Source organism: Mercurialis annua, linkage group LG5 (genome assembly GCF_937616625.2).
Source record: "Mercurialis annua linkage group LG5, ddMerAnnu1.2, whole genome shotgun sequence".
Taxonomy (NCBI): Eukaryota; Viridiplantae; Streptophyta; class Magnoliopsida; order Malpighiales; family Euphorbiaceae; genus Mercurialis; species Mercurialis annua.
The window spans coordinates 50,915,718-50,928,979 of NC_065574.1; the positions used below are offsets into that span (position 1 = coordinate 50,915,718).

The 13,262-nt window shown below is 32.1% G+C and overlaps 1 long non-coding RNA gene across 9 annotated transcripts; it reads right to left on the minus strand.

Annotated features, from left to right (window-relative positions):
• LOC126683063 (uncharacterized) lies at window positions 1-3,126 on the minus strand. 9 transcript variants are annotated; one of them, XR_008790693.1, is made up of 7 exons: window positions 2,671-3,126; window positions 2,419-2,465; window positions 2,271-2,324; window positions 1,346-1,818; window positions 884-935; window positions 254-370; window positions 1-174 (listed from the first exon to the last, which is right to left on the minus strand). It is a non-coding gene; the product is annotated as an uncharacterized LOC126683063 (long non-coding RNA). The 9 variants fall into 9 exon arrangements; XR_008790692.1 differs by having other exon boundaries at window positions 2,419-2,475; XR_008790694.1 differs by having other exon boundaries at window positions 2,419-2,438; window positions 2,654-3,126.
• Between the last annotated feature and the right edge of the window lie 10,136 nt (window positions 3,127-13,262).

Sequence of the window (13,262 nt, forward strand, 5' to 3'; positions counted from 1 at the left end):
TTGAAAATGGAAAAATATTCATAAAATTCAAAGTCTAAAGATATTCCATCCATCCATTACATCACAAAAAGAAAATATTCACCAAAATATTCTTAAAAAATAACGATTATACTACTAAACATTGAGCGTCTCTTCTGCTACGGAATCATTTTCCACAAATATCTTCCTGAAATCCTACAAAACCACATAAACATTATACTCAGAATATGCAAACATAATATATAATAAGATAAATGCGCAAAAGAATGAGTACTTGACTAGAGGAGATGTCACTCAAAATAGCGCTTTCAGAACCGAATTTTAACGTTTCAGAATCCGAATTTTCACTTTGTTTGCCTTTGTTCTTGTTCAGTTATTAGAACTGAATTTGCTGCAAAAACAAATACAACAAGAAAGAAAGAGAAAAAGGAAATATCAACTCAGTCCGTAGCACCATACATGTAATTACAACGATATCATCTTAGTCTATAGAACCACATAATACAACAAATAAGACTAACACAACAACCACTGATACATTTTGCATCCATTCAAGGAAAATCATTTCACATGGAAACTCATACAAGGAAACAAAATTACAGTTAATGAGTTTGTAGAATACGAAAGACATATAAAGCATAGGTAAACCATATGAAAGACATACATTTTGATAATCATAGGTAAAATGCGGAGGACATATAAAGCATGTAAACCATATGAAATTCACATGACTTGGCACTTGTACACATTTGTGAAATTAGTAAATGAGGTTATAAGTGAAGTGAAACAACCATCCTAATTATCATTATTTAAAATGAGGTTACAAGTGAAGTTAAAAAATGGAAGGAGACGCCAGGTTGGCTCCCCAACTGATGGTCTGAGTGTATAAGGAATTCATACTTACACATAATGATCCGGAGTTTAGTAATGCACACTGCGCTTCTACTTCTTCCATCCTGAATTTTAGAAAGAGAAGCCCAAACTTGTCAAAAGGGAAGCCACATAAAGAACATGAAATAACACAGATGACAAATAAAATTAAGCATCTTATCGTGTGTATTTATACAATAGAAAATAACAAATGATCAACAAAGAAAATACCAGCAACAAAGATAAGAGTACAGTTCAAAGAGGAACGAATGAGTAAATATATGGAAACATTGCTATATCAAGAAAGCAAAAGAAACACATAAAATCTGTTGACAAACTAAAAAAAACTCCAGACAACATTGACCAGAAAATAAAAACCAACAGGAAACAAGAAACATTTTAAACCAGTGAAGAATAAAATACCAAGCACATAAACAAATGGTTAAGAGAAATTCATCAAAAGACAATGTATTAGTACATTTTCATCAAACTTTACCTGCATAAATAATTACAATGTTAGTCCCATACTTAAAGCTTTACAAATAAAATTAACTGGAGTGAATGCATCAAAGCTGCCAAGAGTGATGGTTGGATAAGCAATCAGGCTATGTTTATCCATTGCATGCCCATTATATATAATCAAATAATTGAAAACCTAAACTTTGAGTCTTCCATTTTCACGATGCCCACCATTATCCACTGCATGCCCAATTAATTGCATATGCAATTTACCACCCCTCGAGATAATGGAATATTTGGTCATTTGGACTTGGATGTTAAGCTCTATATCTTGTATCTCAAACAAGGGAGACTAAATTATTCATATATTGCTTAAAGTTTATGAAGGTAAAACTTGGTACAATTAACTCCTGTATTTATAATGAGAAAGCAACTCATATAGAATGGGAAATGCCATAAACTACCATGGATAGTCAAAAAGAAGTAAGAACTCATTCTCTTGTAAAGTTCCTGCATAAGCAACAATTATCTATGCATTAAGAAAAGAAAAATCCAACATTTAAAGAAAGTTAAAAACTTCAAAAGTAGATGAAGAACACATTTGAATAACAAATCCAGAAGATGAATTATGCATAAGACTGAAGAAAGACCAAATGTATAATAAAAACTTTTAACATAATTGCCTCAATAAGCTTTGATTTGAATTGCACTAGACTATTGTTGTAGCTTTACAAAATTTATTTTACTTGAGTTACAACAATGTCGGCTGAATTATTATCTATACAACATTGCAAAATTACAATTCTTTCTCAATAAACCTAAACTTTGTAGATTGCTTAAACATAGCCTGATGGTCAAAATAGTTTATCAAACAACTGAGGTTAAAATGACGAGATATGACTATAAGAGCTTACAGTTGAAATTAAAATGACGAGATATGAATTGGCGAATAAACAAATTACCGGAAGCTTCACTAGTTCTCTGTTACAAGTTATAGCTACATGAGTAGCTCCTTTCTGTATAATTCATCATAACAAGTGAGATTGGATGAGAAAGAGCACTTAAAATTGACTATTAATGATAATAAATTAATGATACAATGAAACAAACCTCGTATGCTATATTAACAGCTGAAGCAACATTGTCAAAATCAAAATCTGAAAGAATCTTACAAAAAGCAAAATCAAAATCAAATCAAATCAAAATTGAAATTGAAATAGAAATTGAAATTGAAATTGAAATTGAAAGTGAAAGTGAAATCAAAGTCAAAGTCAAAATCAAAATCAAAATCAAATGATTGAAAATCTAAAAATTATGTATAATCAGTGATAGAAAGAATCATAACTGGAATTTCATGCGCACCTCATGATAGCAGAATGTGATATAATTGTTCTGGAGAAATCAAGCTCGCCTCCTAAGAGCAGTGAAACCGGTGCTGGAATTGCAATAGCCTTCTTGCTCAACAAAGCATCAAGACTCTGCAGGAAAAAGAAAAGTAGTTGAGTTTAGATGATTGGCAACCGCGAAAGCTGAATCACCTGCTTAATTGAAGTAACAGATGGCGATGATGATTTCACAGCGATAGAGGCGGAGGAGGTGGATGAAGGTCGTCGCTGCTGTTGGAACCCTAAAAGAGAGAAAAGGAGAGCACAAAATAAAAATTGAAAATCTGCTCCCGATAATGTTAGAAACTTTTTGAGCCTTTTGAATGGCATTTGATAGGGGATATTGGTGTAATTTTTTGTATTTGCAGCTCTTTTGGCCCGTTTATCCATTTTGAAGTTTTAAGTATTTATCAGCTTTGTCTTCACAAGATTATCTTTTTTGAATGGCGTAAAAAATGGTTATGAACTTTAAAACTTTATTTTCAGATTTTGATTTAAAAATTGAGAGAGTGATTTAGCTTTTTTAATAAAAAAAGATATAATAAAATTTTGCCCATTTTAACAAAAAACATTCATATATTTTGTGTTTACAATAAAACAACAGTTTAAAAGTGTTGCTAATTTCAGTCAAACTGTTGCATTTTCTTAAACTAATGCAACAGTTTTCCATATCTGCTGCCTTAGGTTGTAAATTGCAGAATTTTGTTAATTTCTTTGCAACGGTTTTTAACCGTAACCTTTCTGTTGCCTTATATGTGCTATTGCAACAGTATCGTTAGTGTTACTATGCTAGTGTTGCTGAAAGTGACTTATGTGGTAGTGCTTGTTGCTGAAGGAACTCATGCACAACTCGTCTGTACATAGCACATACAGTAGTGGTGCGCAAAATAGTAACCGAGCCGGAATTATAAGTATTGTTCGGTTATTAACGAATACAGTTTGGTGCAGTTTGTAATTATATAAAAGTTCGGCTTTTGGTTCAATATGGAATATTGGAAACTGAAATAATCGGAAACCAAATAAATTGTTTTAAAATGAATATTAAAACATATATTTCCCTTTTTAGTCTTTATTCGTCTATGATACTGATAGATAAAATATAAATTTCACGTAATAGATAAATATGCTAATAAATATATATAAAAAATGATTAAACATTAATTTTATAATGGTTAAATTAATTATAATAAAAAAATTTGGTCTTTTTGTTTTAACCAAACCTTTAGCTAAAAGTAATTCAAATTTAAAATTTGGTTCGGTTTAATTTTAATTTTTTTATAAATTTCGTGGTGGTCGGTTTCAGCCGATTCCAAACCACTGACCAATTCGCAACCCTAACACACACTCTCCATCTATGTTTTATTGAATTAGTTAGGATAGATAGAGTTTGTTACAAGAGCAGTTACAAACATGTTTTCTTGTATAAATAAGAGACGATTTTCATTTTGGAAGTTGTAATCAATCTCTTAAGCTTCATTAGCTTTCATATCTTGTTATAGCATATTTAGTTTGTTGGTCTTAAATATTGTATGGCTAGTAGAAGAACATTGCATGCTCTCCGTTTAAAAGATTGTATGGCTACTAAAATGTGGATCAATTTTATTATTAGAAAGTATTAATTAAAATTAAGATAATCACATGGATTACCTAATTTCAGGAAATTAAGTATAGCCTGATATTGGAAATTTCGGCTGCGTGGTCACTTTCTTGAGTGGTTGTAAAATCCATACTCATCAACTTAACATCACATCCAAATGTTCTAGTCGCTTTCTCCAATGACATTCAGCCACGCAACTATACATATTTAATTAATCTAATCAATTTATGAGATATGCATGAAACTTAATATCACTTCTATTTAGAATATATTTTGGTAAGAAGAGTTTTGTTCTGCTGATATACTCGATTCAGATACCTAATATAATAATCGACATAATTGATTTTTAGTGTATTTAAATTATTTAATTATATTTTGGTGATCAAATTTTAATTTCGTTTTATTTTAATTATTAATATTTAGTTTCATTTCTATTTGCAAATGCTAAAACTAAAGAGATGAAAAGATATTTCGAACATCAGAGATGATTAATTACTGCCTTTATCTTGTGAATTTCCATCTTTTCTAATAAAAAGAGATTATGGGATTTGGAAAGTTTGGCTCTCTTTTGTGGAAAATCTTGTAATTAACATTCTACTAGGTTATAATAGAAATATTAACAAAACTATATCTGGAAATCCCTGAGAAACTTCCTCTGATTAACGAAAGATTAGTTTTTTATAAAGTTGATTAATAGTAATGCAACATTTCTATTTCTAAAGAGGTAATGGGTAATTGATTTTGAGAGTTATCATATTTTTATATAATTGCATTTTGGTTAACAAACTTTAAAATATAATAAATTGATTACCGCTATGCTTATAATGCTTTTAACGACTCTACCAAATTTTTAATAAAGTCTGGTCAATTTATGTCGTGGCAACCTGTGTTCGATCTAATTTTCTCTTACCTACACATTAATAATTCAAACCAAAAATTTTTCACAGCTCGCGCCCTTTTATCATGTCATCTTTTTCATTTTTCTAAATTTAAAATTTTATATTGAAATTCAGCTTGCACCTAGGCATAAATTAGGCAGATTTTATTAAAAAACTGTCGAAATTAATAAAAACATATACAGTAATCAATTTGTTATGTTTTGAAGCCCGATTACCAAACTACATAAAGAAAAGAATATGGGAACTTCCATAATCAATTACCCATAGATAATTGTTGTGTTATGGTAGGTAAGTATGAAACTGTGGGGATTAACTAATTATAAGAAGCTATAAAAGCCGATGAGAATTGATTAACTTTATTCAAAATTATTCGTTTAAAAAAAAGGACTGCATTCAAAATTGTTGTGTCTTTATCCATGGCCTAATAAAACAATTTAAATGATTTCAACTGTCTTAGAAATGTCTAGTTATATCATTAAAATATGTAACACCATACGTGTATATTACTAAACAAACTGGTTGCTTTATCATTTACACTATTATAAAATATGGTAGGTAATCTTTAAACATAATAAAATGAAGAGTAATTATTATACGGAACTCTAATAGGAAAATTAAAATTGAACAGAATAAAAACATAAAAAAATATATAGACCAGACTTTGAGATGATAAACAATAAAAAAATATTAATATTTTAAAGAAAATTCATTACCTATGTAAACAATTTATAAAATATTCATAAAATAAGAAAATATTATGAAGTGATCAGCATGAGAGTATAAGAAGATGAACACTATAAGAAAGCGATAACAGTTCTTGACATAAAAGGATACCGGTAGAAATGAAAAATAAAGAGAAAATAGGAGTGTGGTAAAAAAGAGATGAAACATGTTGAGTTATGGCTCATATGTTTTCTATTCGGATGATGATCTTTAGTCTTTTATTTAGCATTGCTTTTCTTTTTGGATTTGTAGTCTAGTTCCTTAATGGATTAGAATTTAAATTGTGTCTTAAGGGTTCACTATAAATACAGGTGATCATTCTATTATAAACTCACAACAAACATATAGAATAAATTTTCTCTCTGCCGTGGAGTAGATCGCATTGATCGAACCACGTAAAAAAAATTGTGTGATTCTTTTTTTTTTCTTATTTATTTTCTGCTGCGCTAACAAGTGGTATCAGAGCCTAGATTTCAAATCTGAGATTCTAGATATTTTGTTGATTGAAGATGTCGCTTCATAAATTCGATATTGAGAAATTCAATGGTTCGAATGACTTTACTCTGTGTAAAGTCAAGATGAGGGCTGTTTTGGTTCAACAAATATGCGTTGCGGCGTTAGGAGGTGAAAACAATTTACCGGAAGGTTTGTCTGTGGAAGAGAAGGCATATATTATGTCAAAGGCACATAGCACGATTTTATTGAGTCTTTCTGATGAGGTGTTGAGAGAGGTTATCGGTGAAGTAACTGCTTATGTTTTATGGGAAGCGTTGGAAAGCAAGTTTCAGAAGAAATCTCTTACAAACCGGTTGTATCAGAAATAACGTTTGTATACATTGAGGATGATGGAGAATACTCAGGTAAGAGATCATGTTAATAACTTCAATCGAATTGTTATAGATTTACAAGGTGTTGGTGTTTCGATTGAAGAAGAGGATCAAGCCCTCATTCTTTTATGTTCTTTGCCCAGTTCATATGAAAACTTTGTTGATACAATGTTATATGGTAGAGATTCGATTTCTGTTAGTGATGTAAAGGATGCTTTGCAATCCAAAGAACTAAAGAAAAAGGTCTCTAACTCTAATGAGGAGAAATCGGTTTCTGGTCTTGTGGTGAGTTGGGGCAGGAGTCATGAGAGAGATGGTGGGAAAGGAAACAGGTTGCGTTCCAAATCGAAGTCTAATGGACGGCGATGCTATCACTTCAAGGAGAAGGGCATTTTAGAAGAGATTGTCCAAAGCTGAAAAAGGGTGGAGAAAACAAGGAATCAAGCGGTAATGCTAATGCAACTGTGGTACAGGAGAGTTCCGACGAGGAAGAGAGCGGTGATGTTTTGACTGTGAGTACATCAAGTTCTGATAGTACCTGGATCCTAGATACTGGTGCATCTTATCATATGTCTTCTAGAAAGGAATTGTTTAATTCTTTCAAGGAGTGGGATGACACTGTAAAGGTGGCGAATGATAAGGAGCTTGCTGTCAAGGGTAGTGGTTTTGTTCAGATCAAGATGTATGATGGTATGATTAGAACATTTGATGCTTGGTTTATTCCTGAACTGCGGAAGAACTTGATTTCTGTGGGTACACTTGATAAACAAGGGTACAACCACTCAGGCGGAGATGGGCAGATCAGAATTTATAAAGGTGCTTTTACTGTGATGAAGGGTGTGCTACAAAACGGCATTTATATTCTCACAGGGAGTGCGGTAGTGGGAACAATAGCGGTTGCTCGATCTTGGAGGTGCATGATGGTAAAACCGAGTTGTGGCATCGGAGGTTAGGTCATATGAGTGAGAGGGGGCTATCCATATTGAGTAAACAAGGGTTGTTAGAAGGAGCGGAAACGGGAAAGCTGAAGTTCTGTGAAACTTGTATTCTTGGCAAGCAACGCAGGGTGAAATTCACTTCTGGAAAGCACACTTCTAAAGGTATCCTGGATTATATTCACTCGGATTTATGGGGTCCTGCTCGGGTTGAATCCCATAGGGGACTCAAGTATTTTATGACCTTTATCGATTACTACTCGAGAAAGGTGTGGTTGTATTTTCTGAAATCGAAGGATGAAGTGTTTGGGCGGTTCAAGGAGTGGAAGACCATGGTTGAAAAGCATACTGGCAGACAGGTCAAGACACTCATGACAGACAACGGGTTAGAATTTTGCAATGCACCATTCGATGACTTCTGTAGAAAGGAAGGTATAGTGAGGCATCACACTGTACGGTACACACCACAGCAAAATGGGGTTGCAGAGCGAATGAACCAAACAGTACTACATCATGCTCGGTGCATGCGATTAAACGCGGTCTTGTAAAGCGTTTCTGGGCTGAAGCAGTTAACATTGTTTGTTATCTGGTGAATAGATCGTCATCTACTGCAATAGAGTTGAAGACGCCTCAAGAGGTATGGTATGGTAAACCCTCTTATTATTCTGGCTTGCGTGTTTTTGGTTGTGTTGCCTATGCTCATGTTAATGATGGTAAACTTGAGGCGAGGTATGCGACTGGAGTTAAAGGGTACAAGCTGTGGTGCACAGAGATGGATAGAACTCCAAAACTGATTATTAGTAGAGACGTAACCTTTGATGAATCTACTATGTTTGGCCAGAAAGAGGAACTTGGTGATCTTGTAGGAAAAAATGATATGGGTGCTAGCCAGAAGGTGGAGTTTGTAGCTCCAAATAGGATTACTACTGATCCTATAAGTGAGCCTAATGAAGAAGTGGTAGAAGAGAGTATAGCAACAAGGAGAGGAAGATGGAAAATCAGAACACCAATGAGATATGTGGATTGTGTTGATACGGTTGATACTAATCCTATGGCTTATGCTTTGGCAATAAGTGAGATCATTGATTCTGATGAGCCGCAGTCGTATAAAGAGGCAGTGCAGAGTAGAGAAGCATCTGAATGGTTAATTGCCATGAACGAGGAGATGCAGTCTCTTGAGAAGAACAATACATGGGAGTTGGTACCTCGACCAAAAGGAGTGAAACCGGTAGGACGCAAATGGGTCTTCAAGAAGAAAAAGAGTACTCCTGGAGCTGAATCAGCTAGATTCAAGGCGAGACTTGTAGCGAAGGGTTTTTCACAAAAGGAGGGAACTGACTACAATGAAGTATTCTCACCTGTTGTGAAGCACAAAACCATTCGGGTTCTTCTAGCTATGGTGAGTGCGTTGGATCTTGAGTTAGAACAACTTGATGTGAAAACAGCATTCTTGCATGGGAGTTTAGAGGAGTAGATTTATATGTCACAGCCGGAGGGATTTCTTGATTCTGATCACAAGGACTATGTGTGTTTGCTGAAAAAGTCCTTATATGGTTTGAAACAGTCTCCTAGACAGTGGTACAAGAGGTTTGATACTTTCATGCTTTCTCATGGGTATGTTCGAAATCAGTTTGACAACTGTGTGTACTCTAGGAAGCTGTCTGATGATTCCTTGATCTAATTGTTGCTATATGCGGATGATATGTTAATTGCAGCTAAGTCTAAAGCTGAAATTAATGACTTGAAAGCCTTGTTGAGTAGTGAGTTTGAGATGAAGGATTTGAGTGCAGCCAAGAATATTTTGGGCATGGAGATTTGGAGAGATAGGAAAGAAAGCCTGTTGTATGTTTCTCAACAGAAATTGAGAAGGTGCTGCAATCTTTTCAAATGGAGAACTCTAAGCCAGTAAGTACTCCTTTGGCATCACATTTTAAATTTGATACTAGTGCACTACCTAGTACTAATGCTGAGAAGGAATACATGAGCGATGTTCCATATTCGAGTGCGGTTGGAAGCTTGATGTATGCCATGGTTTGTACAAGACCTAATTTAGCACATGCTGTTAGTGTCAAGTGGATTATGCGGTACTTGAAGGGAACGAGTGGCATATGTCTGGTTTATGGTTCTAGTGGTGGTTCTGATGGAATAGTGGGCTACACAGATTTTGACTATGGAGGAGATCTTATTCGAACGAGGTCCTTAACATGTTATATCTTCACCCTATATAGATGTGCTATTAGTTGGAAAGATACTTTACAATCTACAGTTTCTTTGTCTACAACTGAGGCGGGATACATGTCATTGATGGTAGGGGTCACGAAAGGTATGTGGTTGCAAGGTCTGATTGATAGCTTGGGTTTAGAAGTTCAAAAGCCTGTGATTTATTGAGATAGTCAAAGTGCTTTGTGCTTAACGAAGAATCTGGTGTATCATGAGAGATCAAACCACATTGATATGAGAATGAACTTCATTTGGGATGTCATAGAACAAAAGAGATTTCTTATAGAGAAGATAGCCACTGCAGTTAATCCAACGGATATGTTGACAAAGTCGTTGCCAACTGAAAAGTTCAAGCTTAGCTTAGACTTGGTTAATGTATGCATTGCATGAGGCCCTTAAGGGCATGAATGGCAAATAGAGAGTTGGTCTTGGTTAACTTTAACTTTAGAGTAATTTTAAGTCAAGGTGGAGAGTTTATTCTGTGATGCAATTTGGTGGCCTTTGTAATTTGCTGAAGAAGGTTTCAGGATTAATCTTGTTGGGTGTATTCGCCAAGGTGGAGATTGTTGAGTTATGGCTCATATATTTCCTATTAGGATTATGATCTTTAATCTTTTGTTTAGCATTTCTTTACTTTTTGAATTTGTAGTCTAGTTCTTTAATGGTTTATGACTTAAATTGTGTTTTAGGGGTTCACTATAAATACAGGTGATGATCCTATTGTAAACTCACAACAAAGATATAGAATAAATTCTCTCTCTGCTATGGAGTAGATCGCATTGATCGAAGCACATAAAAAATCTTGTGTGATTTTTTTCTCTTTTTTTATTTATTTTCTGCCGTGCTAACAAAACAACTAGCCAAAATGATATTAATAAAATAAATTAATTGGTAATAGGGATAAAACTAGGGGGTGAAGCCATTGCGGCTGTCCCCCTAGACGGACACCGTATCGAAGATTGAGTATCATGAGAAACCGGCCCCCTTGTCGTTTTCCCCTTCTCTCGTCAAGGTGTTTGTCCGCATTGCTAAATATTTTCAATGGCGTTGCAATTGGTAAAAAAAATTAGGTTATGATAATTTTCAAAAATTATATGGTCTTTTCTCTAACAGGATAATATCGAAGATTCACAAAAATTCAACTAAATTTAAGGTAAAACCTAAATTTTAAAATTACAAAAATACAGAAAAAAAATGAGAATAAAATTAGAAACAACCCCTTACTTTTCATGTCTTTTCCCATAATTTTTTTTCCTTTTTTCGAGAAAAACATTGAATCAAACATGTCTTTATAGTCAAAAACAATTAAACAATAATGTAGTTTAATCTATTTTTATGTATAATTGAACAATATGTTGTTCTAATTAAAAAAATAAGTTAAAAAACTTTTGGCTTTATTTTTTTTAAATAGCCAGACAACAAAATCTCTTCTCTCTTTTTTCAAAATTTTAATTTTATTATCAATGACCGACAGTTAGAAAATAACCGTTCATTCTGCTTTCTTTTATTTCTGGACTCTTTAAGAAGGATCGATTTGTTGGAAAGTTAAAAATGAGAAATCTAATTACGAGTCATTTTATATATTATAATATGGTTTAAATATTTGCATGATGGTAATTATATACATAGACTTACAATACAAGAAGATTAAAGAAAAAGTAGGGAATCAATTCTCAAGTAGTGGGCGGGGAATGCACATTATTTCCACTGCATGTGCTTTTTAGTCCGACCAAATCAAAATACCCTACTCACTAGTCTTCATTTGAAGGCGACATAATTGTATTTTTCTTTTTAAATATATATTATTAGAAAAATCATATCTTTAATAATTAGTGTGTTTTTATATGTTCTTCTCTATGCATATATCATATGAATCTTCTATATAGGATTGGGAAAAAAAATCTTCCATATAAGAAGACTTTATCCAGATATATTTTAAAATCATATTTTTTGAATTTAATATTTTTGAACAATATATTGTTTGTGTTGGAAATTAGGGTGCTTCAATTATTTCATAATAGTACCTTATTTATAATTAATTATTAGGCTTAATATTTAATGTATTTGTTATGAGAGGAAATTATAGAAGTGAATTATTATTGTTTTGCTAAATTAAAGTGAATTATTGGATTCATATTAAAATAAGGATTAATTGACTGTTGAATTTTATTAAAGAAAAAGACATGTGATATGTTTTATTTGAGCTTGTCATAAATATGTTGACGTTCATTAATTCTTTATGTATATCCACACTCATCTACCACATTAAAAATGGAAAATAGTGTTGAAATGTCAAAAAGATTCATAATAGAAATTTATAACAATAATTATTCCTCCATTAATTTCCATTTATTCTTTTTATGGTACCTTCGGAGCAATTTTTTTTAATAATTAGAGACGGGGGAGCACTTGTAACAATAAACAAACCCACGACCTAGCAGTTTGTTATTCAGTGCTTTTACCATGTGAGTTACAGCTCATCGGTATCTTTAGAGCAATTTGAGGAAGAAAAAAAAACAAGAAAGGTACTAAAAGAGCAGAGGTACACATATTTATCGAATTTTGGTAAATCTAATTTAACTTTTCATTTTGATAATTTTACTTAAAATTTTAAAATTGACACCAATCTCTTAATCCAAATGGGTTGTGGTAGTATTCATTCAAAAGTTAACTTTAAAAATGTTATACGTAATAAAGGTGCATATACGTTCTTTGATTTCTTTTTTAATAAAATAAGATATGGAGTTATATTAAGTAATAAAATGTGAATTTTTATATAACACGTTATCGACATCATATATTCCTTCCACTTTTAATTTTTCATATTTAAGTTTTAATCATGCATGTTAATTATTATTTTTTTAATTTTAACTTTACTATATATTTAAATTTAATTAGATAAAATATAATTAATTTTGTTAACTTTTATGATTAAATCAGTAAAACCGGTTTAGCCAGTTTTAATTTATTTTATTTCAAAACTTAATATCTACTCGGCCTTCATAGACAACTTATTAAATTAATTCAATTGCGGTCTAATCCGATTTTTAAAATATTGTTAGAAAAATAATTTTTTGATATAGTTAATATCTAACCGGCTTTCATAGACAACTTATTTAATTGATACAATCATTCTAATCCAAATTTATTAAATATTATTACAAAAATAATTTTTGATATAATTAATTAGTTACTATATTTGAAATAATTAATTAATCATTATATTTCAACTGTAAATTTAATTATTTATTATATTAAATATATGTAGTTATTAATTAATTTTTGAAGATATGCATATATGTCTTGAAATAAAATATGCATTTACGCTTTTTTTAAGTACATCATTATTATTTTAAATTTTAATTTGG